General features: G+C 50.0%; 1 long non-coding RNA gene across 1 annotated transcript in view; it reads right to left on the bottom strand.

Moving 5' to 3' along the window:
• Positions 1 to 7,970: 7,970 nt before the first annotated feature.
• Positions 7,971 to 27,541, bottom strand: part of LOC137299568 (uncharacterized) — a 92,958-nt gene continuing 73,387 nt past the window's right edge. The window contains exon 3 of the long non-coding RNA XR_010957925.1: positions 7,971 to 8,535. This is a non-coding gene — a long non-coding RNA (uncharacterized lncRNA). The remainder of the gene's footprint in view (positions 8,536 to 27,541) is intronic.

Raw genomic sequence — 27,541 nt, 5'->3', positions numbered from 1 at the left:
AATTAGTGCAAAAAAGCCATGAAGATGAGAAAAAATGTTTTTACTCAGCGAGTTGTTATGATCTGGAATTCACTGCCCAAAAGGGCAGATTCAATAGTAACGTTCAAACGGGAATTGGATATATACTTAAAAAGGAAAAATTTGCAAGGCTATGGGGAAAGAGCAGGGGAGTGGGACTAATTGGTAGTTCTTTCAGAGAGCCAGCACAGGCACAATGGGCCGAATGGCCTCCTTCTGTACTGTATCATTTGACAAAATCAGATGAAATATGCTGAAAAAAACAGGAGAACTGGAAGTAAAGCTAAGTGTGACCTGCACATTCAGAGGACGAGCTGTTTTGGTTTGTATCTGTTGCGTCACCTCTCCTGTTTCACCTGCGCCCATACCTGCTGTTGAGGCCCAGCCTGGGCTTGCTGGATCTTGCTTTGGGTTTTTTCAGTCCCCTAGCGCACTGCTTCAGCTAAAAGCAATAATGGATTGGAGAGACACTAAGAACATAAGAAATAGAAGCAAGAGTAGGCCATACGACCCCTCGAGCCTGCTCCGCCATTCAATCAGATCATGGCTGATCTTTGACCTCAACTTCACTTTCCCGCCCTATCCCCATATCCCGTGATTCCCTTAGGTTCCAAAAATCTATCGATCTCAGTCTTGAATACACTCAATGACTGAGCATCCACAGCCCTCTGGAGTAGAGAATTCCAAATATTCACAACCCTCTGAGTGAAGAAATTCCTCCTTATCCCAGTCTTAAATGGCCGACCCCTTATCCTCAGACTATGCCCCCTAGATCTAGACTCTCCAGTCAGATGAAACAGCCTCTCAGCATCTCCCCTGTCAAGCCCTGTCATAATCTTATAAGTTTCAATGAGATCACCTCTCATTCATCTAAACTCCAGAGAGTATAGGTCCGTTCTACTCAACCTTACCTCATAGGACAACCCTCTCATCCCAGGAATCAATCTAGTGAACCTTCGTTCCACCGCCTCTAAGGCAAGTATATCCTTCCTTAGGTAAGGAAATCAAAACTGTACACAGTACTCCAAGTGTTATCTCACTAAGGCCCTGTACAACTGTAGCAAGACTTCCTTACTCTTGAACTCTAACCTCCTTGTAATAAAGGCCAACATACCATTTGCCTTCCTAATTGCTTGCTGTATCTGCATTTTAACTTTCTGTGTTACGTGTACAAGGACACCCAAATCCCTCTGAACACCAACATTTAATAGTTTCTCACCATTTAAAAAATATTTTGTTTTTCTATTCTTCCTACTAAAGTGAATAAACTCACATTTCCCCACATTATACTCCATCTGCCACCTTCTTGCCCACTCACTTAACCTGTCTATATCCCTTTGCAGACTCTTTGTATCCTCCTCACTGCATACTTTCCTTAGTCAATCACCAAAGCCGTTGTTGGAGTTCAAAACAACCAACCCCTTAAATTAACCATCTGTTCCAAAAGATGCCATGGTTAGCTTATAAACCCTAATTCAAGATGTGCCTAGATCTAACTGATGGGATTTAGGCAGTTTATTCAGCAGTCAGTTTGGAGTGCACATTTGCGAAACCCAGTTGATAAGATGATGCGACTTTAGTCACTTTTACATAAGAACATAAGAAATAGGAGCAGGAGTAGGCCAATCGGCCCCTCGAGCCTGATCCGAACCTCAGATCTAAATTTATGTCCAATTTCCTGCCCGCTCCCCGTAACCCCTAATTCCCTTTACTTCTAGGAAACTGTCTATTTCTGTTTTAAATTTATTTAATGATGTAGCTTCCACAGCTTCCTGGGGCAGCAAATTCCACAGACCTACTACCCTCAGAGTGAAGAAGTTTCTCCTCATCTCAGTTTTGAAAGAGCAGCCCCTTATTCTAAGATTATGCCCCCTAGTTCTAGTTTCACCCATCCTTGGGAACATCCTTACCGCATCCACCCGATCAAGCCCCTTCACAATCTTATATGTTTCAATAAGATCGCCTCTCATTCTTCTGAACTCCAGTGAGTAGAGTCCCAATCTACTCAACCTCTCCTCATATGTCCACCCCCTCATCCCCGGGATTAACCGAGTGAACCTTCTTTGTACTGCCTCGAGAGCAAGTATGTCTTTTCTTAAGTGTGGAGACCAAAACTGTATGCAGTATTCCAGGTGCGGTCTCACCAATACCTTATATAACTGCAGCAATACCTCCCTGTTTTTATATTCTATCCCCCTAGCAATAAAAGCCAACATTCCGTTGGCCTTCTTGATCATCTGCTGCACCTGCAAACTAACTTTTTGATTTTCTTGCACTAGGACCCCCAGATCCCTTTTTACTGCAGTACTTTCCAGTTTCTCGCCATTAAGATAATAACTTGCTCTCTGATTTTTCCTGCCAAAGTGCATAACCTCACATTTTCCAATATTGTATTGCATCTGCCAAATCTCCGCCCACTCACCCAGCCTGTCGATATCCCCTTGTAGGTTTTTTATGTCCTCCTCACTCTCTACTTTCCCTCCCATCTTTGTATCATCTGCAAACTTTGATATGTTACACTCGGTCCCCTCCTCCAAATCGTTAATATAGATTGTAAAGAGTTGGGGACCCAGCACCGACCCCTGCGGAACACCACTGGCTACAGGTTGCCAGTCCGAGAATGTACCATTTATCCTAACTCTCTGCTTCCTGTTAGATAACCAATCCTCCACCCATGCCAGAATATTACCCCCAATCCAGTGATTCTTTATCTTGAGCAATAATCTTTTATGTGGCACCTTGTCGAATGCCTTCTGGAAGTCCAAATACATTACGTCCACTGGTTCCCCTTTATCCACCCTGTACGTTATATCCTCAAAGAACTCAAGCAAATTTGTCAGACATGACTTCCCCTTTGTAAAGCCATGCTGACTTTGTCCTATTAAATTATGTTTATCCAAATGTTCTGCTACTGTCTCCTTAATAATAGACTCCAAAATTTTACCCACCACAGATGTTAGGCTAACTGGTCTATAATTTCCAGCCTTCTGCCTACTACCCTTTTTAAATAAGGGTGTTACATTAGCAGTTTTCCAATCTGCCGGGACCTTTGCCGAGTCCAGAGAATTTTGGAAAATTATTACCAAAGCATCCACAATCCCCACTGCCACTTCCCTCAAGACCCTAGGATGTAAGCCATCAGGTCCAGGGGATTTATCCGCCTTGAGTCCCATTAATTTACTGAGTACCAATTCCTTAGTGATTTTAATCATATTTAGCTCCTCCCCCCCCCCCCCCCCAGAGCCCCCTGTTTGTCCAGTGTTGGGATATTCTTAGTGTCCTCTACCGTAAAGACTGAAACAAAATATTTGTTCAGCATTTTTGCCATCTCCATGTTTCCCACCATTAATTTCCCGGTCTCATCCTCTAAAGGACCTATGTTTGCCTTAGCCACCCTTTTTCTTTTTATATAACTATAGAAACTCTTGCTATCTGTTTTTATATTTTTTGCTAATTTGTTTTCATAATCTATCTTCCCTTTCTTAATCAATCCTTTCGTTACTTTTTGCTGTCTTTTGAAGACTTCCCAATCTTCTATCCTCCCACTAAGTTTGGCTACCTTATATGTCCTTGTTTTTAGTCGGATACTATCCTTAATTTCTTTACTTAGCCACGGATGGCTGTCATTTCTTTCACACCCTTTTTTCCTCAGTGGAATATATATTTTTTGAAAGTTGTAAAATAACTCCTTAAATGAACACCACTGCTCATGTACCGCCTTACCCTTTAAACTATTTTCCCAGTCCACTTTAATCAATTCCGCTCTCATACCATCATAGTCTCCTTTATTCAAGCTCAGTACACTTGTTTGAGAACCAACCTTCTCACCCTCTAATTGGATATGGAATGTAACCATGTTATGGTCACTCATTCCAAGGGGATCCTTAACTAGGACATTATTAATTAATCCTGGCTCATTACACAGGACCAGGTCCAAGGTTGCTTGCCCCTTTTTGCAAAGAGATGTCGGAGATGCCATATCCAAGTGAAGTTCTACATACTCAGAGAAGAAGCAGAGAAGGAAGACATAAGGATTTGGCCTTGGAGAGGGTGCAGAGGAGATTTACTAAAATGGTACCAGGGAGAGAGACTTCAGTTACGTGGAGAGACTGGAGAAGTCAGGATTCTTCTCCTTAGAGGAGATAAGGTTATGGGGGGATTTGATCGAGGTGTTCAAAATTATGAGGTGTTTTGATAGAGTAGATAGGGAGAAACTGTTTCCACTGGCAGGAGGGTCGGTAACCAGAGGACACAGATTTAAGATAATTGGCAAAAAATCCAGAGGGGAGATGAGGAGAATTTTTTTATCCAGCAAGTTGTTATGATCTGGAATGCACTGCCTGAAAGGGTGGTGGAAGCAGATTCAATAGTAACTTTTTCAAAAGGGAATTGGATAAATACTTGAAAAGGAAATATTTCCAGGGCTCTGGGGAAAGAGCAAGGGAATAGGACTAATTGGATAGCTCTTTCAAAGAACCGGCACAGACACGATGGGCCGAATGGCCTCCTTCTGTGCTGTATCATTCTATGTTTTCTCTTTATAGGAGTACTGTGACCTACAAAGAAGAGACATTACAGAAATGTTCTAGAACCACACTGACAGAACAGTAGTCGTTTCCCTCCGAGAAATGAAAGCATTCTTAGAATCCATGTCGAGTCCTTGTGCAGCCATGCACTTTCTTGTGCAAAATATTAATTTTCCAGGTGTCCGTTGCCAGCAATCTTTTCAATACCGCAGAAGTTTCTGCAAGTAAGTTTTCAGATGAGTCAGAGATTATCTTCAAGCATGGGATAATGACAAGTAATAAACTGCAACAACGAATATGAACATCGCCATTCAGTTCACTAGTGAATGGGTGTCGTTGACGGAGGAGACAAGTATCATACCTTACCACTTGCTACATCAATATCTTGATAGCTACCAGGTGATAATGACAGCAGCTCGAATTGCAGCTTGAGTCCAAGAGTTGTGGGTTCAAGTCCCACTCCAGGGACTTGAACCAAATCAAGGCTGCCACTTCAGTGCCGTACTGAGCAGTGCTGCATTAATGGAAGTGCTGCCTCTTGGACGGGGTATTAAGCTGAGGGCTCACCTGCTTGTTCAGGTGGATGTAAAGGGATGTATCGCACTATTTGAAGTAGAGCAGGGGAGTTCTCCCAGTATCCTGGCCAACATTTATCTCTCAACCAACACCACCAAACTAGATGAACATTTATCCTCTAGCTGCTTGTAGGACCTTGGATGCAAATTGGCTGATGTGTTTACCTACATAATAACAGTCACTACACTTCCAAAGTAATTCATTGGCTGTGAAGCCCTTCGGGATGTCCCGAGGGAGTGAAAGATGCTATATAAATGCAAGTTCTTTCTGTCTTCTTTCTTTTAACTATGAGTTAAACATGTTTGAGTTCTTTTGAGGTTCTGAGAAAGACTATAATTGTACAAGATCGCTAGGAATGATGTTGCAGAGGTCATGAATTGAACCAAGAGAAAGCAAAGAGAAATGTTCATTTAAAAAAAAATTGTACTTATATAGCGCCTTTCACAATCTTAGGAGGTCCCAAAGCACTTTACAGCCAATGAAGTATTTTTGAAGGATAGTCACTGTTGTAATGTAGGAAACCTGGCAGCCAATATTCGCACAGCAAGCTCCCACAAACAGCAATGTGATAATGACCAGATAATTCGTTTTAGAGATGTTGGTTGAGGGATAAATATATTGGCCGGGATACTGAGGAGAACTCCTCTGCTCCTCTTCGAAATAGTGCCATGAGATCTTTTACGTCCACCTGAGAGGGCAGACGGATCCTCGGTTTAATGTCTCATCCGAAAGACGGCATCTCCGACAGTGCAGCACTCCCTCAGTACTGCACTGGGAGTGTCAACCTAGATTTTGTGTTCAAGTCTCTGGAATGGACACCAGACGGTCGTGTTTAACCGGACCATCGGCAGGTCCTGGGCCTCCTCTGCCATTTTAGCAAATATCAAAGAACGGCTTGACGCAAGTGTCTGCATAGATTGGAGTTTTTCCACACACTTGTCCCAGCTGGTTTTCAGCATTAGGCTTTTCCAGTGGAGACTGGCAGGAGGGAGTTGCTGAGGGATATCGACCAGTAAAAAGTGTTTCCATGATTGAGAGTGGCCTTTACCAGTTTACAGTTATGTCACTCAAGCTCTGTAAGGCACTAGTGACCTTTAAGCACTTGTAAACCAACAGTTGATGGGCCTTTCTTGGCAATCAGGCTTAGTATATCCAGATGACATCATTGTTTATGCCAAGGGACTTTGGCAGTGCAATTACGAGGCTCCATGAGGTGATCGCGAAGCTGTGTTAAGCTGAAAGAGTGCCACCTGTTATAGATATGAATCAGATACAACGTATGCAATCAAGGAGTAAAAACAGATCCTAGAAACATTTGCTGTTGGGGGAGATCAGTAAAACAACAAAAAGAACTCGAAGCAAGATACTTTCAGCTCATGGTCTGATGATCCATCAAGTAGTTTGATGGTGTCACGACACTCCTTCAGAGATTAACAGGAGAACGGTCCTGATTTTAAATCCTTTTCAACTCAGTCAAAAAAAGTTTTGTCTTTTTAAAAAAAAATAGAATCGATATCCCAATTTAAGAAGTGAATCACAAAAGGAAAGAGTTCATAGAAAATAAAATGCAGCGGTTCCACCATGCCACAGTTGATAGATACCATCTTAACAATACTCGGAGACACACGGTGACGAATAGTTGCAGATCTTTGCAGCGGGACCCTCCTGAGTTTTATTACAACCCATGTGTGTGTCATCTGGCTCTGGGAATACACTCAACCTTGCTTCACACTCATCGAAATCTAAGGCTACAAATTGGGACCATTCCACTCTTGTCATTGTGCATCAGATGTGATCTATCTCGCTGTTCCTGCCTATGGACCACCCTGAGAGTTGTTTATTCCCACTATCATGTTTGTATAAATTGCTGACTGTTGGTTGGGCAAGGGAAGGGCAACTAACATATTTAACTCTTTCTATGCCATATAAGACTTTATTCACCGATTAAACAGAGAAATTTAATGGTATAGGAAAAGTTAGTATTAATCTAGGCAATCTGTTGCAAAATGTACCCCTAAATTACCTCCTTCCTCTACAATTTACCAATAAAACCCAATCTTGGCTTGATTTAACCACTGCCTGTCCAATCCTCTTCACATGTGGTCCTTCATCAAGGTTTATCAATTTTTTTTTAAAAAAGAATGATTTCAAGCCAGGGTTCCGATAGTCTCCTTGGTTTACTGACCCTGAAGAGCCTGTGAAATTTTACAATGGGGCCTGCTGTGGCTACATCACACCTGGTGCAGGAGGAGGAGGAGGAGGAAGGCCAGCAGCAGAGGCCTCAGCATCCAACAGGAGCAGCGGAGCGGCCTCTGAGAGTATGGCAGGTGAGGGGGGGCCGGCTCGTAGGAGGTCTTACCCTCCGAACAGGGTTCATAAGCCAAGGGTCACTTTTCTCGACATCTGTGTAGAGCAGTGCATGAGGAGGCTGCGCCTTTTCGAGGCAGGTCGCTGCTGACCTCTGCAGCCTCTTGCGACAAGAGCCGCAGCCTGTCGCGGGGGGCTCTCCCACACCACTGGCTGTGAAAGGTGACCAACGCCCTGAATTGTTTTTGCAGCAGGACCCTCCCAGCCCCACTGGGACATTGCTTGCATCTCGCAGTCAGCAGTCCATTAGTGCATCAAGCAGGTGACATATGCATTCTTTTCCAGAGTGAACAACTATATAATCGTTCCCAATTGATGAAAGCGGGCAAAACGAGAGATCCTTGGGTTTCGCAAGCTCATCATGAAGAGCTGCCCTGACGTGCGCTGAGCCCTCTCACTCCCTTATTGCTGTGATGTGGAGATGCCGGTGATGGACTGGGGTGGACAAATGTAAGGAATCTTACAACACCAGGTTATAGTCCAACAGTTTTATTTGAAAATCACAAGCTTTCGGAGTTTACCTCCTTCGTCAGGTGAGTGAGCGAAGCATAGCATATATTAGGCTGGGAGGCGATCACAGCAATCAAAGGTGTCGTTGATGTTCAGACAGGTTAGCCACGGAAAACATTACATCCCAGTATACTGAATACACAGTGGGTCAGATTACACAGACAGATAGAGAAAGAGACCCGAAAGGTAGAGAGAGAGAGAGAGAGAGAGAATGTCCAGTTGTATTAAAAACTTTTTTTTCTGCTGGTGGGGTTACTTGTAGCGTGGCATGAACCCAAGATCCCGGTTGAGGCTGTCCTCATGGGTGCGGAACTTGGCTATCAATTTCTGCTCGACGATTTTGGGTTGTCATGTGTCTCGAAGGCCGCCTTAGAGAACGCTTACCCGAAGATCGGTGGCAGAATGTCCTTGACTGCTGAAGTGTTCCCCGACTGGGAGAGAACCCTCCTGTCTGGCGATTGTTGCGCGGTGTCCGTTCATCCGTTGTCGCAGCGTCTGCATGGTCTCGCCAATGTACCATGCTCCGGGGCATCCTTTCCTGCAATGTATGAGGTAGACAACGTTGGCCGAGTCACAGGAGTATGAACCATGTGCCTGGTGGGTGGTATTGCTGCTACACGCTTCTCCCCCTGGCAGCAGGGGAGGGGGCGTGACGAGCAGGTGTATTGTGGGTGCCGTAGGCCGCAGGCTGGAGGACAACCGTGGCGACCAACATCGAGGCGATCTTCCGGTCTTTTGTAGTAAAGAAGATAATGGAAGTAGAGGACGAGAAGCAGCAGAGGTAAGAGGGTGGGGAGCGCAGTTCGAATTTTTTTTAAAACGGAGGAGGGCGGGGGGAGAGAAGGAGGAAAACAATACAGTAGTATTTTTTTTAAAATATTGGTGATGTGGTTCACGTTCTCAGTAAATTTTAAACCGTTTTCGACCTGAACCTGGCAGCTGTAAAGCCTCCGGGTGAAAATGGGAGGCGATTTGTTTGTGAAGAGAGATCTGGGTTTCCAATCCGGAGATTATTTTCAGTCCGTTATATTCACTCGGCCCTCCCCCCACCCGCCGCGCCTTTTGTTGGGCTCAGAAAACAGGCCTTGTCCTGCAGTTCTTCAAAAAGAAAACAGCCACCACATCCTGGCCCGTGTGCTGGGAGCAGCGCGGCGGCCGCTCCTTCAACTGATCGACCCAGAGGGCCGCTCCAGGCAGCCTGTTTCTTCCTGGAGTTTTTTTGGGGGGGGGGGGGTGGAGGTCGACTCCGACTCCTCTGAAGAAGTTTCTTCCCGAACCTCCTTCGTCAGGTGAGTGAGTGAAGCACAGCGTGTAATGTTCTCGTCAGCGGTGCAAATTCTCTTTTCTGAAAATGTATCCTCCTAAAGCCAACTTTATATTCTAGCAACCTAATTTCAGATATAAACTGGATTGAATTGGTTTCACCTTGTGCTGTAATGTTGGCCTCTTTTTAGGAAGTGACCCTGTTTTCTCCCCCACGGGAAACAGTAGCAGTTTACAACCTAAAAGTTCGTTCTTCCACATATAGCTGGCAAACGTGAATATATCTCGACATTTACAAGTTGAAACTGCTGTGAAGGTACCTCGTCGAACCCTCATGCCCACCCCTCCAAAAAGTTACTGTTCAAGTCTTCAACATCAATATTGTCTCAGCTACTATAATTTATTTGTACTATTATATTGCAACTACCCTGTATTTATTTTGTATTGGTGTAGATTTGAGACCGCAGCAAGTTAGAACATAAGAACATAAGAAATAGTAGCAGGAGTAGGCCAATCGGCCCCTCGAGCCTGCTCCACCATTCAATAAGATCATGGCTGATCTGATCCTAACCTCAAATCTAAATTCATGTCCAATTTCCTGCCCGCTCCCCGTAACCCCTAATTCCCTTTACTTCTAGGAAACTGTCTATTTCTGTTTTAAATTTATTTAATGATGTAGCTTCCACAGCTTCCTGGGTCAGCAAATTCCACAGACCTACTACCCTCTGAGTGAAGAAGTTTCTCCTCATCTCAGTTTTGAAAGAGCAGCCCCTTATTCTAAGATTATGCCCCCTAGTTCTAGTTTTACCCATCCTTGGGAACATCCTTACCGCATCCACCCGATCAAGCCCCTTCACATTCTTATATGTTTCAATAAGATCGCCTCTCAATCTTCTGAACTCCAATGAGTAGAGTCCCAATCTACTCAACCTCTCCTCATATGTCCACCCCCTCATCCCAAGTTGGTATTATCAAGTTATATTGCCCCTCAGATTGGGGAAGAGCAGAGCTCTGCATCTGCATATATCCAAATGTGTGCACAGAGCTATGTTTATCAGCTGAGAAATTCAGATGCAGTCCAGCAGCAAGGAAAGCCTAGGTTATTTAAAAAATGTATATACTTTAATAAGTTAATGCTGAATCAATAATGAAGCTAAACTCGATGCCTGAGCAATAACATGAGCTGGTGCAGCTCACCTGTGATAGCACCATGAAAACATGCCACAAGTCATTCAGTTTGTCATCTTTTTGGATCAGTGCTTTCAAAGAATATCCATTGTTGAGTAAGATTAGTGTTCTGTTGTTGCTGCCGTTCACAACAACCTCCATGTGCAAACTGGGATTTTCGACTTTGACAAGGTTGAAAACAAGAGAAAGAAACTAACTCAACAGCGCACCTGATATGTGTGTAGTGCTTTCATCTTGTGATCCAGATTGGAACGAGATCATGAACAATAGGCAGACCCGCCCGTCTCATTTAAATACAGTATAAAGTTTCACTTACTTAATCATTAAGTAAGTGAAACTCAACCTGATTTTTTTTTACCGTATTTATACTGTATTTAAAAAGTTTTTCAAGAAACATTGATGTCTAAGTTTAGATATTACTTGAAGTGAGGTGGTTAACGCGAGCGTGAGGTGGTTAACCTGAGTGTGAGGTGGTTAACCTGAGTGTGAGGTGGTTAACGCGAGCGTGAGGTGGTTAAAGTGAGCGTGAGGTGGTTAACCTGAGTGTGAGGTGGTCAAAGTGAGCGTGAGGTGGTTAACGCGAGTGTGAGGTGGTTAACGCGAGCGTGAGGTGGTTAACGTGAGCGTGAGGTGGTTAACCTGAGCGTGAGGTGGTTAACGCGAGCGTGAGGTGGTTAAAGTGAGCGTGAGGTGGTTAAAGTGAGCGTGAGGTGGTTAACCTGAGTGTGAGGTGGTTAACGTGAGCGTGAGGTGGTTAACCTGAGTGTGAGGTGGTTAACGCGAGCGTGAGGTGGTTAAAGTGAGCGTGAGGTGGTTAACGCAAGTGTGAGGTGGTTAAAGCGAGCGTGAGGTGGTTAACCTGAGTGTGAGGTGGTTAAAGCGAGCGTGAGGTGGTTAACCTGAGTGTGAGGTGGTCAAAGTGAGCGTGAGGTGGTTAACGCGAGCGTGAGGTGGTTAACGCGAGCATGAGGTGGTTAACCTGAGCGTGAGGTGGTTAAAGCGAGCGTGAGGTGGTTAACCTGAGCGAGAGGTGGTTAAAGCGAGCGTGAGGTGGTTAACGCGAGCGTGAGGTGGTTAACCTGAGCGTGAGGTGGTTAACGCGAGCGTGAGGTGGTTAACCTGAGTATGAGGTGGTTAACGCGAGCGTGAGGTGGTTAACGTGAGCGTGAGGTGGTTAAAGGGAGCGTGAGGTGGTTAACCTGAGTGTGAGGTGGTTGAAGGGAGCGTGAGGTGGTTGAAGGGAGCGTGAGGTGGTTAAAGCGAGTGTGAGGTGGTTAACCTGAGTGTGAGGTGGTTAAAGCGAGCGTGAGGTGGTTAACCTGAGTGTGAGGTGGTTGAAGGGAGCGTGAGGTGGATAAAGCGAGTGTGAGGTGGTTAACCTGAGTGTGAGGTGGTTAAAGCGAGCGTGAGGTGGTTAACCTGAGTGTGAGGTGGTTAAAGCGAGCGTGAGGTGGTTAACGTGAGCGTGAGGTGGTTAAAGCGAGCGTGAGGTGGTTAAAGGGAGCGTGAGGTGGTTAAAGGGAGCGTGAGGTGGTTAAAGCGAGCGTGAGGTGGTTAAAGCGAGCGTGAGGTGGTTAAAGGGAGCGTGAGGTGGTTAAAGGGAGCGTGAGGTGGTTAAAGCGAGCGTGAGGTGGTTAAAGGGAGCGTGAGGTGGTTAAAGGGAGCGTGAGGTGGTTAAAGGGAGCGTGAGGTGGTTAAAGGGAGCGTGAGGTGGTTAACGCGAGTGTGAGGTGGTTAAAGGGAGCGTGAGGTGGTTAAAGGGAGCGTGAGGTGGTTAAAGGGAGCGTGATGTGGTTAAAGGGAGCGTGATGTGGTTAAAGTGAGTGTGAGGTGTTTAACGCGAGTGTGAGGTGGTTAACGCGAGTGTGAGGTGGTTAAAGGGAGCGTGAGGTGGTTAAAGGGAGCGTGAGGTGGTTAAAGGGAGCGTGATGTGGTTAAAGTGAGTGTGAGGTGTTTAACGCGAGTGTGAGGTGGTTAAAGCGAGCGTGAGGTGGTTAACCTGAGCGTGAGGTGGTGAACGCGAGTGTGAGGTGGTTAAAGCGAGCGTGAGGTGGTTAAAGGGAGCGTGAGGTGGTTAAAGGGAGCGTGAGGTGGTTAAAGGGAGCGTGAGGTGGTTAACCTGAGTGTGAGGTGGTTAAAGGGAGCGTGAGGTGGTTAACCTGAGTGTGAGGTGGTTAAAGCGAGCGTGAGGTGGTTAAAGCGAGCGTGAGGTGGTTAAAGCGAGCGTGAGGTGGTTAAAGCGAGCGTGAGGTGGTTAACGCGAGCGTGAGGTGGTTAAAGCGAGCGTGAGGTGGTTAAAGCGAGCGTGAGGTGGTTAAAGTGAGCGTGAGGTGGTTAACGCGAGCGTGAGGTGGTTAACCTGAGCGTGAGGTGGTTAACCTGAGTGTGAGGTGGTTAATGCGAGCGTGAGGTGGTTAACGTGAGTGTGAGGTGGTTAAAGTGAGTGTGAGGTGGTTAACCTGAGTGTGAGGTGGTTCACGCGAGCGTGAGGTGGTTAAAGTGAGCGTGAGGTGGTTAAAGGGAGCGTGAGGTGGTTAAAGTGAGTGTGAGGTGGTTAACCTGAGTGTGAGGTGGTTAACGCGAGCGTGAGTTGGTTAAAGGGAGCGTAAGGTGGTTAAAGCGAGCGTGAGGTGGTTAAAGCGAGCGTGAGGTGGTTAACGCGAGCGTGAGGTGGTTAAAGGGAGCGTGAGGTGGTTAACCTGAGTGTGAGGTGGTTAAAGGGAGCGTGAGGTGGTTAACCTGAGTGTGAGGTGGTTAACGCGAGCGTGAGGTGATTAAAGCGAGTGTGAGGTGGTTAACCTGAGCGTGAGGTGGTTAACGCGAGCGTGAGGTGGTTAAAGCGAGCGTGAGGTGGTTAACCTGAGTGTGAGGTGGTTAACGCGAGCGTGAGGTGGTTAAAGGGAGCGTGAGGTGGTTAACCTGAGTGTGAGGTGGTTAACGCGAGCGTGAGGTGGTTAAAGCGAGTGTGAGGTGGTTAACGCGAGCGTGAGGTGGTTAAAGCGAGTGTGAGGTGGTTAACGCGAGCGTGAGGTGGTTAACCTGAGTGTGAGGTGGTTAACGCGAGCGTGAGGTGGTTAAAGCGAGCGTGAGGTGGTTAACCTGAGTGTGAGGTGGTTAACGCGAGCGTGAGGTGGTTAACGCGAGTGTGAGGTGGTTAACGCGAGTGTGAGGTGGTTAAAGGGAGCGTGAGGTGGTTAACGCGAGCGTGAGGTGGTTAACCTGAGTGTGAGGTGGTTAAAGCGAGCGTGAGGTGGTTAAAGCGAGCGTGAGGTGGTTAAAGCGAGCGTGAGGTGGTTAACCTGAGTGTGAGGTGGTTAACGCGAGCGTGAGGTGGTTAAAGCGAGCGTGAGGTGGTTAAAGCGAGCGTGAGGTGGTTAAAGTGAGCGTGAGGTGGTTAACGCGAGCGTGAGGTGGTTAACCTGAGCGTGAGGTGGTTAACCTGAGTGTGAGGTGGTTAATGCGAGCGTGAGGTGGTTAACGTGAGTGTGAGGTGGTTAAAGTGAGTGTGAGGTGGTTAACCTGAGTGTGAGGTGGTTCACGCGAGCGTGAGGTGGTTAACCCGAGCGTGAGGTGGTTAAAGTGAGCGTGAGGTGGTTAAAGGGAGCGTGAGGTGGTTAAAGTGAGTGTGAGGTGGTTAACCTGAGTGTGAGGTGGTTAACGCGAGCGTGAGTTGGTTAAAGGGAGCGTAAGGTGGTTAAAGCGAGCGTGAGGTGGTTAAAGCGAGCGTGAGGTGGTTAAAGGGAGCGTGAGGTGGTTAAAGCGAGTGTGAGGTGGTTAAAGCGAGCGTGAGGTGGTTAAAGCCAGCGTGAGGTGGTTAAAGTGAGTGTGAGGTGGTTAAAGCGAGTGTGAGGTGGTTAAAGCGAGTGTGAGGTGGTTAACCTGAGCGTGAGGTGGTTAACGCGAGCGTGAGGTGGTTAAAGCGAGCGTGAGGTGGTTAACCTGAGTGTGAGGTGGTTAACGCGAGCGTGAGGTGGTTAACGCGAGCGTGAGGTGGTTAAAGGGAGCGTGAGGTGGTTAACCTGAGTGTGAGGTGGTTAACGCGAGCGTGAGGTGGTTAAAGCGAGTGTGAGGTGGTTAACGCGAGCGTGAGGTGGTTAAAGCGAGTGTGAGGTGGTTAACGCGAGCGTGAGGTGGTTAACCTGAGTGTGAGGTGGTTAACGCGAGCGTGAGGTGGTTAAAGCGAGCGTGAGGTGGTTAACCTGAGTGTGAGGTGGTTAACGCGAGCGTGAGGTGGTTAACGCGAGTGTGAGGTGGTTAAAGGGAGCGTGAGGTGGTTAACGCGAGCGTGAGGTGGTTAACCTGAGTGTGAGGTGGTTAAAGCGAGCGTGAGGTGGTTAACCTGAGTGTGAGGTGGTTAAAGCGAGCGTGAGGTGGTTAAAGCGAGCGTGAGGTGGTTAAAGCGAGCGTGAGGTGGTTAACGCGAGCGTGAGGTGGTTAAAGCGAGCGTGAGGTGGTTAAAGCGAGCGTGAGGTGGTTAAAGTGAGCGTGAGGTGGTTAACGCGAGCGTGAGGTGGTTAACCTGAGCGTGAGGTGGTTAACCTGAGTGTGAGGTGGTTAATGCGAGCGTGAGGTGGTTAACGTGAGTGTGAGGTGGTTAAAGTGAGTGTGAGGTGGTTAACCTGAGTGTGAGGTGGTTCACGCGAGCGTGAGGTGGTTAAAGTGAGCGTGAGGTGGTTAAAGGGAGCGTGAGGTGGTTAAAGTGAGTGTGAGGTGGTTAACCTGAGTGTGAGGTGGTTAACGCGAGCGTGAGTTGGTTAAAGGGAGCGTAAGGTGGTTAAAGCGAGCGTGAGGTGGTTAAAGCGAGCGTGAGGTGGTTAAAGGGAGCGTGAGGTGGTTAAAGCGAGTGTGAGGTGGTTAAAGCGAGCGTGAGGTGGTTAAAGTGAGTGTGAGGTGGTTAAAGCGAGTGTGAGGTGGTTAAAGCGAGTGTGAGGTGGTTAACCTGAGCGTGAGGTGGTTAACCTGAGCGTGAGGTGGTAAACGCGAGCGTGAGGTGGTTAAAGGGAGCGTGAGGTGGTTAAAGGGAGCGTGAGGTGGTTAAAGGGAGCGTGAGGTGGTTAAAGGGAGCGTGAGGTGGTTAAAGGGAGCGTGAGGTGGTTAAAGTGAGCGTGAGGTGGTTAAAGGGAGCGTGAGGTGGTTAACTTGAGCGTGAGGTGGTTAACCTGAGTGTGAGGTGGTTAACGCGAGCGTGAGGTGTTTAACCTGAGTGTGAGGTGGTTAATGCGAGCGTGAGGTGGTTAACCTGAGTGTGAGGTGGTTAACGCGAGCGTGAGGTGGTTAACCTGAGCGTGAGGTGGTTAACGTGAGCGTGAGGTGGTTAACGCGAGCGTGAGGTGGTTAAAGCGAGCGTGAGGTGGTTAAAGCGAGCGTGAGGTGGTTAAAGTGAGCGTGAGGTGGTTAACCTGAGCGTGAGGTGGTTATCGCGAGCGTGAGGTGGTTAACGCGAGCGTGAGGTGGTTAAAGCGAGCGTGAGGTGGTTAAAGCGAGCGTGAGGTGGTTAAAGTGAGCGTGAGGTGGTTAACCTGAGCGTGCGGTGGTTATCGCGAGCGTGAGGTGGTTAACGCGAGCGTGAGGTGGTTAAAGCGAGCGTGAGGTGGTTAAAGTGAGCGTGAGTGGTTAAAGTGAGCGTGAGGTGGTTAACGCGAGTGTGAGGTGGTTAACCTGAGCGTGAGGTGGTTAAAGGGACCGTGAGGTGGTTAAAGGGAGCGTGAGGTGGTTAAAGGGAGCGTGAGGTGGTTAATGTGAGTGTGAGGTGGTTAACCTGAGTGTGAGGTGGTTAACGCGAGCGGGAGGTGGTTAAAGGGAGCGTGAGGTGGTTAAAGGGAGCGTGAGGTGGTTAATGTGAGCGTGAGGTGGTTAACCTGAGTGTGAGGTGGTTAAAGCGAGCGTGAGGTGGTTAAAGCGAGCGTGAGGTGGTTAACGCGAGCGTGAGGTGGTTAATGTGAGTGTGAGGTGGTTAACCTGAGTGTGAGGTGGTTAACTTGAGCGTGAGGTGGTTAACGCGAGCGTGAGGTGGTTAACGCGAGCGTGATGTGGTTAATGTGAGTGTGAGGTGGTTAACCTGAGTGTGAGGTGGTTAACGCGAGCGTGAGGTGGTTAAAGTGAGTGTGAGGTGGTTAACGCGAGCGTGAGGTGGTTAACCTGAGCGTGAGGTGGTTAACGCGAGCGTGAGGTGGTTAACGCGAGCGTGAGGTGGTTAACGTGAGCGTGAGGTGGTTAAAGCGAGCGTGAGGTGGCTAACCTGAGCGTGAGGTGGTTAAAGGGAGCGTGAGGTGGTTAACCTGAGCGTGAGGTGGTTAACCTGAGCGTGAGGTGGTTAACGCGAGCGTGAGGTGGTTAACCTGAGCGTGAGGTGGTTAACCTGAGTGTGAGGTGGTTAACGCGAGCGTGAGGTGGTTAACCTGAGCGTGAGGTGGTTAACGCGAGCGTGAGGTGGTTAAAGTGAGTTTGAGGTGGTTAACGCGAGCGTGAGGTGGTTAACGCGAGCGTGAGGTGGTTAAAGGGAGCGTGAGGTGGTTAACCTGAGTGTGAGGTGGTTAACGCGAGCGTGAGGTGGTTAAAGCGAGTGTGAGGTGGTTAACGCGAGCGTGAGGTGGTTAAAGCAAGTGTGAGGTGGTTAACGCGAGCGTGAGGTGGTTAACCTGAGTGTGAGGTGGTTAACGCGAGCGTGAGGTGGTTAAAGCGAGCGTGAGGTGGTTAACCTGAGTGTGAGGTGGTTAACGCGAGCGTGAGGTGGTTAACGCGAGTGTGAGGTGGTTAAAGGGAGCGTGAGGTGGTTAACGCGAGCGTGAGGTGGTTAACCTGAGTGTGAGGTGGTTAAAGCGAGCGTGAGGTGGTTAACCTGAGTGTGAGGTGGTTAAAGCGAGCGTGAGGTGGTTAAAGCGAGCGTGAGGTGGTTAAAGCGAGCGTGAGGTGGTTAAAGCGAGCGTGAGGTGGTTAAAGCGAGCGTGAGGTGGTTAAAGCGAGCGTGAGGTGGTTAACCTGAGTGTGAGGTGGTTAACGCGAGCGTGAGGTGGTTAAAGCGAGCGTGAGGTGGTTAAAGCGAGCGTGATGTGGTTAAAGTGAGCGTGAGGTGGTTAACGCGAGCGTGAGGTGGTTAACCTGAGCGTGAGGTGGTTAACCTGAGTGTGAGGTGGTTAATGCGAGCGTGAGGTGGTTAACGTGAGTGTGAGGTGGTTAAAGTGAGTGTGAGGTGGTTAACCTGAGTGTGAGGTGGTTCACACGAGCGTGAGGTGGTTAACCCGAGCGTGAGGTGGTTAAAGTGAGCGTGAGGTGGTTAAAGGGAGCGTGAGGTGGTTAAAGTGAGTGTGAGGTGGTTAACCTGAGTGTGAGGTGGTTAACGCGAGCGTGAGTTGGTTAAAGGGAGCGTAAGGTGGTTAAAGCAAGCGTGAGGTGGTTAAAGCGAGCGTGAGGTGGTTAAAGGGAGCGTGAGGTGGTTAAAGCGAGTGTGAGGTGGTTAAAGCGAGCGTGAGGTGGTTAAAGCCAGCGTGAGGTGGTTAAAGTGAGTGTGAGGTGGTTAAAGCGAGCGTGAGGTGGTTAAAGCGAGTGTGAGGTGGTTAACCTGAGCGTGAGGTGGTTAACCTGAGCGTGAGGTGGTTAAAGGGAGCGTGAGGTGGTTAAAGGGAGCGTGAGGTGGTTAAAGGGAGCGTGAGGTGGTTAAAGTGAGTTTGAGGTGGTTAACGCGAGCGTGAGGTGGTTAAAGGGAGCGTGAGGTGGTTAAAGGGAGCGTGAGGTGGTTAAAGTGAGCGTGAGGTGGTTAAAGTGAGCGTGAGGTGGTTAAAGGGAGCGTGAGGTGGTTAACTTGAGCGTGAGGTGGTTAACCTGAGTGTGAGGTGGTTAACGCGAGCGTGAGGTGGTTAACCTGAGCGTGAGGTGGTTATCGCGAGCGTGAGGTGGTTAACGCGAGCGGGAGGTGGTTAAAGGGAGCGTGAGGTGGTTAAAGCGAGCGTGCGGTGGTTAAAGCGAGCGTGAGGTGGTTAACGCGAGCGTGAGGTGGTTAATGTGAGTGTGAGGTGGTTAAAGGGACCGTGAGGTGGTTAAAGGGAGCGTGAGGTGGTTAACGCGAGCGTGAGGTGGTTAATGTGAGTGTGAGGTAGTTAACCTGAGTGTGAGGTGGTTAACGCGAGCGGGAGGTGGTTAAAGGGAGCGTGAGTTGGTTAAAGGGAGCGTGAGGTGGTTAATGTGAGCGTGAGGTGGTTAACCTGAGTGTGAGGTGGTTAAAGCGAGCGTGAGGTGGTTAAAGCGAGCGTGAGGTGGTTAACGCGAGCGTGAGGTGGTTAATGTGAGTGTGAGGTGGTTAACCTGAGTGTGAGGTGGTTAACTTGAGCGTGAGGTGGTTAACGCGAGCGTGAGGTGGTTAACGCGAGCGTGAGGTGGTTAAAGTGAGTGTGAGGTGGTTAACGCGAGCGTGAGGTGGTTAACCTGAGCGTGAGGTGGTTAACGCGAGCGTGAGGTGGTTAACGCGAGCGTGAGGTGGTTAACGTGAGCGTGAGGTGGTTAAAGCGAGCGTGAGGTGGCTAACCTGAGCGTGAGGTGGTTAAAGGGAGCGTGAGGTGGTTAACCTGAGCGTGAGGTGGTTAACCTGAGCGTGAGGTGGTTAACGCGAGCGTGAGGTGGTTAACCTGAGCGTGAGATGGTTAACCTGAGTGTGAGGTGGTTAACGCGAGCGTGAGGTGGTTAACCTGAGCGTGAGGTGGTTAACGCGAGCGTGAGGTGGTTAAAGTGAGTGTGAGGTGGTTAACGCGAGCGTGAGGTGGTTAACCTGAGCGTGAGGTGGTTAAAGGGAGCGTGAGGTGGTTAACCTGAGCGTGAGGTGGTTAACCTGAGTGTGAGGTGGTTAACGCGAGCGTGAGGTGGTTAACCTGAGTGTGAGGTGGTTAACGCGAGCGTGAGGTGGTTAACGCGAGCGTGAGGTGGTTCACGCGAGCGTGAGGTGGTTAAAGTGAGTGTGAGGTGGTTAACGCGAGCGTGAGGTGGTTAAAGTGAGTGTGAGGTGGTTAACGCGAGCGTGAGGTGGTTAACGCGAGCGTGAGGTGGTTAACCTGAGCGTGAGGTGGTTAAAGGGAGCGTGAGGTGGTTCACGCAAGTGTGAGGTGGTTAAAGCGAGCGTGAGGTGGTTAAAGCGAGCGTGAGGTGGTTAAAGGGAGTGTGAGGTGGTTAACCTGAGCGTGAGGTGGTTGAACTGAGCGTGAGGTGGTTAACGCGAGCGTGAGGTGGTTAAAGCGAGCGTGAGGTGGTTAACTTGAGCGTGAGGTGATTAACCTGAGCGTGTGGTGGTTAACGCGAGCGTGAGGTGGTTAAAGCGAGCGTGAGGTGGTTAAAGGGAGCGTGAGGTGGTTGAAGGGAGCGTGAGGTGGTTCAAGGGAGCGTGAGGTGGTTAAAGGGAGCGTGATGTGGTTAAAGGGAGCGTGAGGTGGTTAAAGCGAGCGTGAGGTGGTTAACCTGAGCGTGAGGTGGTTAAAGCGAGCGTGAGGTGGTTAACTTGAGCGTGAGTGGTTAACTTGAGCGTCAGGTGGTTAAAGCGAGCGTGAGGTGGTTAAAGGGAGCGTGAGGTGGTTCAAGGGAGCGTGAGGTGGTTAAAGCGAGCGTGAGGTGGTTAACCTGAGCGTGAGGTGGTTAAAGCGAGCGTGAGGTGGTTAACTTGAGCGTGAGTGGTTAACTTGAGCGTCAGGTGGTTAAAGCGAGCGTGAGGTGGTTAACTTGAATGTGAGGTGGTTAAAGTGAGGAGCGTTAGGTGGTTAACGTGAGTGTGAGGTGGTTAGCTTGAGTGTGAGGTGGTGGTTACCTTGAGTGTGAGGTGGTTAACTTGAGCGTGAGGTGGTTAACTTGAGCGTGAAATGATCAAAGCGAGCGTGAGGTGGTTAAAGGGAGCGTAAGGTGGTTAAAGGGAGCGTGAGGTGGTTAAAGGGAGCGTGAGGTGGTTAACCTGAGTGTGAGGTGGTTAAAGGGAGCGTGAGGTGGTTAACCTGAGTGTGAGGTGGTTAAAGGGAGCGTGAGGTGGTTAACCTGAGTGTGAGGTGGTTAACGCGAGCGTGAGGTGATTAAAGCGAGTGTGAGGTGGTTAACCTGAGCGTGAGGTGGTTAACGCGAGTGTGAGGTGGTTAAAGCGAGCGTGAGGTGGTTAACCTGAGTGTGAGGTGGTTAACGCGAGCGTGAGGTGGTTAAAGGGAGCGTGAGGTGGTTAACCTGAGTGTGAGGTGGTTAACGCGAGCGTGAGGTGGTTAAAGCGAGTGTGAGGTGGTTAACGCGAGCGTGAGGTGGTTAAAGCGAGTGTGAGGTGGTTAAAGTGAGCGTGAGGTGGTTAACCTGAGTGTGAGGTGGTTAACGCGAGCGTGAGGTGGTTAAAGCGAGCGTGAGGTGGCTAACCTGAGTGTGAGGTGGTTAACGCGAGCTTGAGGTGGTTAACGCGAGTGTGAGGTGGTTAAAGGGAGCGTGAGGTGGTTAACGCGAGCGTGAGGTGGTTAACCTGAGTGTGAGGTGGTTAAAGCGAGCGTGAGGTGGTTAACCTGAGTGTGAGGTGGTTAAAGGGAGCGTGAGGTGGTTAAAGCGAGCGTGAGGTGGTTAACGCGAGCGTGAGGTGGTTAACCTGAGTGTGAGGTGGTTAACGCGAGCGTGAGGTGGTTAAAGCGAGCGTGAGGTGGTTAAAGTGAGCGTGAGGTTATTAACGCAAGCGTGAGGTGGTTAACCTGAGTGTGAGGTGGTTAAAGTGAGCGTGAGGTGGTTAACGCGAGCGTGAGGTGGTTAAAGCGAGCGTGAGGTGGTTAACCTGAGTGTGAGGTGGTTAAAGGGAGCGTGAGGTGGTTAACGCGAGCGTGAGGTGGTTAACCTGAGTGTGAGGTGGTTAACCTGAGTGTGAGGTGGTTAATGCGAGCGTGAGGTGGTTAACGTGAGCGTGAGGTGGTTAAAGTGAGTGTGAGGTGGTTAACCTGAGTGTGAGGTGGTTCACGCGAGCGTGAGGTGGTTAACCCGAGCGTGAGGTGGTTAAAGTGAGCGTGAGGTGGTTAAAGGGAGCGTGAGGTGGTTAAAGTGAGTGTGAGGTGGTTAACGCGAGCGTGAGGTGGTTAAAGCGAGCGTGAGGTGGTTAAAGTGAGCGTGAGGTGGTTAACCTGAGTGTGAGGTGGTTAACGCGAGCGTGAGTTGGTTAAAGCGAGCGTGAGGTGGTTAAAGCGAGCGTGAGGTGGTTAAAGCGAGCGTGAGGTGGTTAAAGCGAGCGTGAGGTGGTTAAAGCGAGTGTGAGGTGGTTAACCTGAGCGTGAGGTGGTTAACCTGAGCGTGAGGTGGTTAACGCGAGCGTGAGGTGGTTAACGCGAGCGTGAGGTGGTTAAAGGGAGCGTGAGGTGGTTAAAGGGAGCGTGAGGTGGTTAACGCGAGCGTGAGGTGGTTAAAGGGAGCGTGAGGTGGTTAAAGTGAGCGTGAGGTGGTTAAAGGGAGCGTGAGGTGGTTAACTTGAGCGTGAGGTGGTTAACCTGAGTGTGAGGTGGTTAACGCGAGCGTGAGGTGTTTAACCTGAGTGTGAGGTGGTTAATGCGAGCGTGAGGTGGTTAACCTGAGTGTGAGGTGGTTAACGCGAGCGTGAGGTGGTTAACCTGAGCGTGAGGTGGTTAACGCGAGCGTGAGGTGGTTAAAGCGAGCGTGAGGTGGTTAAAGTGAGCGTGAGGTGGTTAACCTGAGCGTGAGGTGGTTATCGCGAGCGTGAGGTGGTTAACGCGAGCGTGAGGTGATTAAAGCGAGCGTGAGGTGGTTAAAGTGAGCGTGAGGTGGTTAAAGTGAGCGTGAGGTGGTTAACGCGAGTGTGAGGTGGTTAACCTGAGCGTGAGGTGGTTAAAGGGACCGTGAGGTGGTTAAAGGGAGCGTGAGGTGGTTAAAGGGAGCGTGAGGTGGTTAATGTGAGTGTGAGGTGGTTAACCTGAGTGTGAGGTGGTTAACGCGAGCGGGAGGTGGTTAAAGGGAGCGTGAGGTGGTTAAAGGGAGCGTGAGGTGGTTAATGTGAGCGTGAGGTGGTTAACCTGAGTGTGAGGTGGTTAAAGCGAGCGTGAGGTGGTTAAAGCGAGCGTGAGGTGGTTAACGCGAGCGTGACGTGGTTAATGTGAGTGTGAGGTGGTTAACCTGAGTGTGAGGTGGTTAACTTGAGCGTGAGGTGGTTAACGCGAGCGTGAGGTGGTTAACGCGAGCGTGATGTGGTTAATGTGAGTGTGAGGTGGTTAACCTGAGTGTGAGGTGGTTAACGCGAGCGTGAGGTGGTTAACGCGAGCGTGAGGTGGTTAACCTGAGCGTGAGGTGGTTAAAGGGAGCGTGAGGTGGTTAACCTGAGCGTGAGGTGGTTAACCTGAGCGTGAGGTGGTTAACGCGAGCGTGAGGTGGTTAACCTGAGCGTGAGGTGGTTAACCTGAGTGTGAGGTGGTTAACGCGAGCGTGAGGTGGTTAACCTGAGCGTGAGGTGGTTAACGCGAGCGTGAGGTGGTTAAAGTGAGTGTGAGGTGGTTAACGCGAGCGTGAGGTGGTTAACCTGAGCGTGAGGTGGTTAAAGGGAGCGTGAGGTGGTTAACCTGAGCGTGAGGTGGTTAACCTGAGTGTGAGGTGGTTAACGCGAGCGTGAGGCAGTTAACCTGAGCGTGAGGTGGTTAACCTGAGCGTGAGGTGGTTAACGCGAGCGTGAGGTGGTTCACGCGAGCGTGAGGTGGTTAAAGTGAGTGTGAGGTGGTTAAAGTGAGTGTGAGGTGGTTAACGCGAGCGTGAGGTGGTTAAAGTGAGTGTGAGGTGGTTAACGCGAGCGTGAGGTGGTTAAAGCGAGTGTGAGGTGGTTAACGCGAGCGTGAGGTGGTGAACCTGAGCGTGAGGTGGTCAACCTGAGCGTGAGGTGGTTAAAGGGAGCGTGAGGTGGTTAACGCAAGTGTGAGGTGGTTAACGCGAGCGTGAGGTGGTTAAAGCGAGCGTGAGGTGGTTAAAGCGAGTGTGAGGTGGTTAAAGGGAGTGTGAGGTGGTTAACCTGAGCGTGAGGTGGTTGACCTGAGCGTGAGGTGGTTAACGCGAGCGTGAGGTGGTTAAAGCGAGTGTGAGGTGGTTAACCTGAGCATGAGGTGGTTAACGCGAGCGTGAGGTGGTTAAAGCGAGTGTGAGGTGGTTAAAGCGAGCGTGAGGTGGTTAACTTGAGCGTGAGGTGATTAACCTGAGCGTGTGGTGGTTAACGCGAGCGTGAGGTGGTTAAAGCGAGCGTGAGGTGGTTAAAGGGAGCGTGAGGTGGTTGAAGGGAGCGTGAGGTGGTTAAAGGGAGCGTGAGGTGGTTAAAGGGAGCGTCAGGTGGTTAAAGGGAGCGTGAGGTGGTTAACCTGAGCGTGAGGTGGTTAAAGCGAGCGTGAGGTGGTTAACTTGAGCGTGAGTGGTTAACTTGAGCGTCAGGTGGTTAAAGCGAGCGTGAGGTGGTTAACTTGAGTGTGAGGTGGTTAAAGTGAGGAGCGTTAGGTGGTTAACGTGAGTGTGAGGTGGTTAACTTGAGCGTGAGGTGGTTAAAGTGAGGAGCGTTAGGTGGTGAACGTGAGTGTGAGGTGGTTAGCTTGAGTGTGAGGTGGTGGTTACCTTGAGTGTGAGGTGGTTAACTTGAGCGTGAGGTGGTTAACTTGAGCGTGAAATGATCAAAGCGAGCGTGAGGTGGTTAAAGGGAGCGTGAGGTGGTTAAAGGGAGCGTGAGGTGGTTAAAGTGAGCGTGAGGTGGTTAAAGGGAGCGTGAGGTGGTTAAAGGGAGCGTGAGGTGGTTAAAGGGAGCGGAAGGTGGTTAAAGGGAGCGTGAGGTGGTTAAAGCGAGCGTGAGGTGGTTAAAGGGAGCGTGAGGTGGTTAAAGGGAGCGTGAGGTGGTTGAAGGGGAGCGTGAGGTGGTTAAAGGGAGCGTGAGGTGGTTAAAGGGAGCGTGAGGTGGTTAAAGGGAGCGTGAGGTGGTTGAAGGGAGCGTGAGGTGGTTAAAGCGAGCGTGAGGTGGTTAAAGGGAGCGTGAGGTGGTTAAAGGGAGCGTGAGGTGGTTAAAGGGAGCGTGAGGTGGTTAAAGGGAGCGTGAGGTGGTTAAAGGGAGCGAGAGGTGGTTAAAGGGAGCGTGAGGTGGTTAAAGGGAGCGTGAGGTGGTTAAAGGGAGCGTGAGGTGGTTAAAGGGAGCGAGAGGTGGTTAAAGGGAGCGTGAGGTGGTTAAAGGGAGCGTGAGGTGGTTAAAGGGAGCGTGAGGTGGTTGAAGGGAGCGTGAGGTGGTTAAAGGGAGCGTGAGGTGGTTAAAGGGAGCGTGAGGTGGTTAAAGGGAGCGTGAGGTGGTTAAAGGGAGCGTGAGGTTGTTAAAGGGAGCGTGAGGTGGTTAAAGGGAGCGTGAGGTGGTTAACGGGAGCGTGAGGTGGTTAAAGGGAGCGTGAGGTGGTTAAAGCGAGCGTGAGGTGGTTAAAGGGAGCGTGAGGTGGTTAAAGCGAGCGTGAGGTGGTTACCTTGAGCGTCAGGTGGTTAAAGGGAGCGTAATGTGGTTAACGTGAGCGTGAGGTGGTTAAAGGGAGCGTGAGGTGGTTAAAGCGAACGTGAGGTGGTTAAAGGGAGCGTGAGGTGGTTAAAGCGAGGAGCGTGAGGTGGTTAAAGGGAGCGTGAGGTGGTTAAAGCGAGCGTGAGGTTGTTAAAGCGAGCGTGAGGTGGTTAACGCGAGCGTGAGGTGGTTAAAGCGAGCGTGAGGTGGTTAAAGCGAGCGTGAGGTGGTTAAAGCGAGCGTGAGGTGGTTAAAGTGAGTGTGAGGTGGTTAAAGCGAGCGTGAGGTGGTTAAAGTGAGTGTGAGGTGGTTAAAGCGAGCGTGAGGTGATTAAAGGGAGCGTGAGGTGGTTAAAGGGAGCGTGAGGTGGTTAAAGCGAGCGTGAGGTGGTTAAAGGGAGCGTGAGGTGGTTAAAGGGAGCGTGAGGTGGTTAAAGGGAGCGTGAGGTGGTTAAAGCGAGCGTGAGGTGGTTAAAGGGAGCGTCAGGTGGTTAAAGGGAGCGTGAGATGGTTAAAGGGAGCGTGAGGTGGTTAAAGGGAGCGTGAGGTGGTTAAAGGGAGCGTGAGGTGGTTAAAGGGAGCGTGAGGTGGTTAAAGCGAGCGTGAGGTGTTTAAAGGGAGCGTCAGGTGGTTAAAGGGAGCGTGAGATGGTTAAAGGGAGCGTGAGGTGGTTAAAGGGAGCGTGAGGTGGTTAAAGGGAGCGTGAGGTGGTTAAAGGGAGCGTGAGATGGTTAAAGGGAGCGTGAGATGGTTAAAGGGAGCGTGAGGTGGTTAAAGGGAGCGTGAGGTGGTTAAAGGGAGCGTGAGGTTGTTAAAGTGAGCGTGAGGTGGTTAAAGGGAGCGTGAGGTGGTTAAAGCGAGCGTGAGGTGGTTAAAGCGAGCGTGAGGTGGTTAAAGCGAGCGTGAGGTGGTTAACCTGAGTGTGAGGTGGTTAAAGGGAGCGTGAGGTGGTTAAAGCGAGCGTGAGGTGGTTAAAGGGAGCGTGAGGTGGTTAAAGGGAGCGTGAGGTGGTTAAAGGGAGCGTGAGGTGGTTTCAGGGAGCGTGAGGTGGTTAAAGGGAGCGTGAGGTGGTTAAAGGGAGCGTGAGGTTGTTAAAGTGAGCGTGAGGTGGTTAAAGGGAGCGTGAGGTGGTTAAAGGGAGCGTGAGGTGGTTAAAGCGAGCGTGAGGTGGTTAAAGGGAGCGTGAGGTGGTTAAAGGGAGCGTGAGGTGGTTAAAGGGAGCGTGAGGTGGTTAAAGGGAGCGTGAGGTGGTTAAAGGGAGCGTGAGGTGGTTTCAGGGAGCGTGAGGTGGTTAAAGGGAGCGTGAGGTGGTTAAAGGGAGCGTGAGGTTGTTAAAGTGAGCGTGAGGTGGTTAAAGGGAGCGTGAGGTGGTTAAAGCGAGCGTGAGGTGGTTAAAGCGAGCGTGAGGTGGTTAAAGCGAGCGTGAGGTGGTTAAAGGGAGCGTGAGGTGGTTAAAGGGAGCGTGAGGTGGTTAAAGCGAGCGTGAGGTGGTTAAAGGGAGCGTGAGGTGGTTAAAGGGAGCGTGAGGTGGTTAAAGGGAGCGTGAGGTTGTTAAAGTGAGCGTGAGGTGGTTAAAGGGAGCGTGAGGTGGTTAAAGCGAGCGTGAGGTGGTTAAAGGGAGCGTGAGGTGGTTAAAGGGAGCGTGAGGTGGTTAAAGCGAGCTTGAGGTGGTTAAAGCGAGCGTGAGTTGGTTAACCTGAGTGTGAGGTGGTTAAAGGGAGCGTGAGGTGGTTAAAGCGAGCGTGAGGTGGTTAAAGCGAGCGTGAGGTGGTTAACCTGAGTGTGAGGTGGTTGAAGGGAGTGTGAGGTGGTTAACGCGAGCGTGAGGTGGTTAACGCGAGCGTGAGGTGGTTAAAGGGAGCGTGAGGTGGTTAACCTGAGTGTGAGGTGGTTAAAGGGAGCGTGAGGTGGTTAACCTGAGTGTGAGGTGGTTAACGCGAGCGTGAGGTGGTTAAAGCGAGCGTGAGGTGGTTAAAGCGAGCGTGAGGTGGTTAAAGGGAGCGTAAGGTGGTTAAAGGGAGCGTGAGGTGGTTAAAGGGAGCGTGAGGTGGTTAAAGCGAGCGTGAGGTGGTTAAAGTGAGTGTGAGGTGGTTAAAGGGAGCGTGAGGTGGTTAAAGGGAGCGTGAGGTGGTTAAAGGGAGCGTGAGGTGATTAAAGCGAGCGTGAGGTGGTTAAAGGGTGCGTGAGGTGGTTAAAGGGAGCGTGAGGTGGTTAAAGCGAGCGTGAGGTGGTTAAAGCGAGCGTGAGGTGGATAAAGGGAGCGTGATGTGGTTAAAGGGAGCGTGAGGTGGTTAAAGGGAGCGTGCGGTGGTTAACGTGAGCGTGAGTTGGTTAAAGCGAGCGTGAGGTGATTAAAGCGAGCGTGAGGTGGTTAAAGGGTGCGTGAGGTGGTTAAAGGGAGCGTGAGGTGGTTAAAGCGAGCGTGTGGTGGATAAAGGGAGCGTGATGTGGTTAAAGGGAGCGTGAGGTGGTTAAAGCGAGCGTGAGGTGGATAAAGGGAGCGTGATGTGGTTAAAGGGAGCGTGAGGTGGTTAAAGGGAGCGTGAGGTGGATAAAGGGAGCGTGAGGTGGTTAAAGGGAGCGTGAGGTGGATAAAGGGAGCGTGATGTGGTTAA

Source organism: Heptranchias perlo, chromosome 2 (genome assembly GCF_035084215.1).
Source record: "Heptranchias perlo isolate sHepPer1 chromosome 2, sHepPer1.hap1, whole genome shotgun sequence".
Taxonomy (NCBI): Eukaryota; Metazoa; Chordata; class Chondrichthyes; order Hexanchiformes; family Hexanchidae; genus Heptranchias; species Heptranchias perlo.
This window is presented reverse-complemented; position numbering and strand designations above follow the sequence as displayed.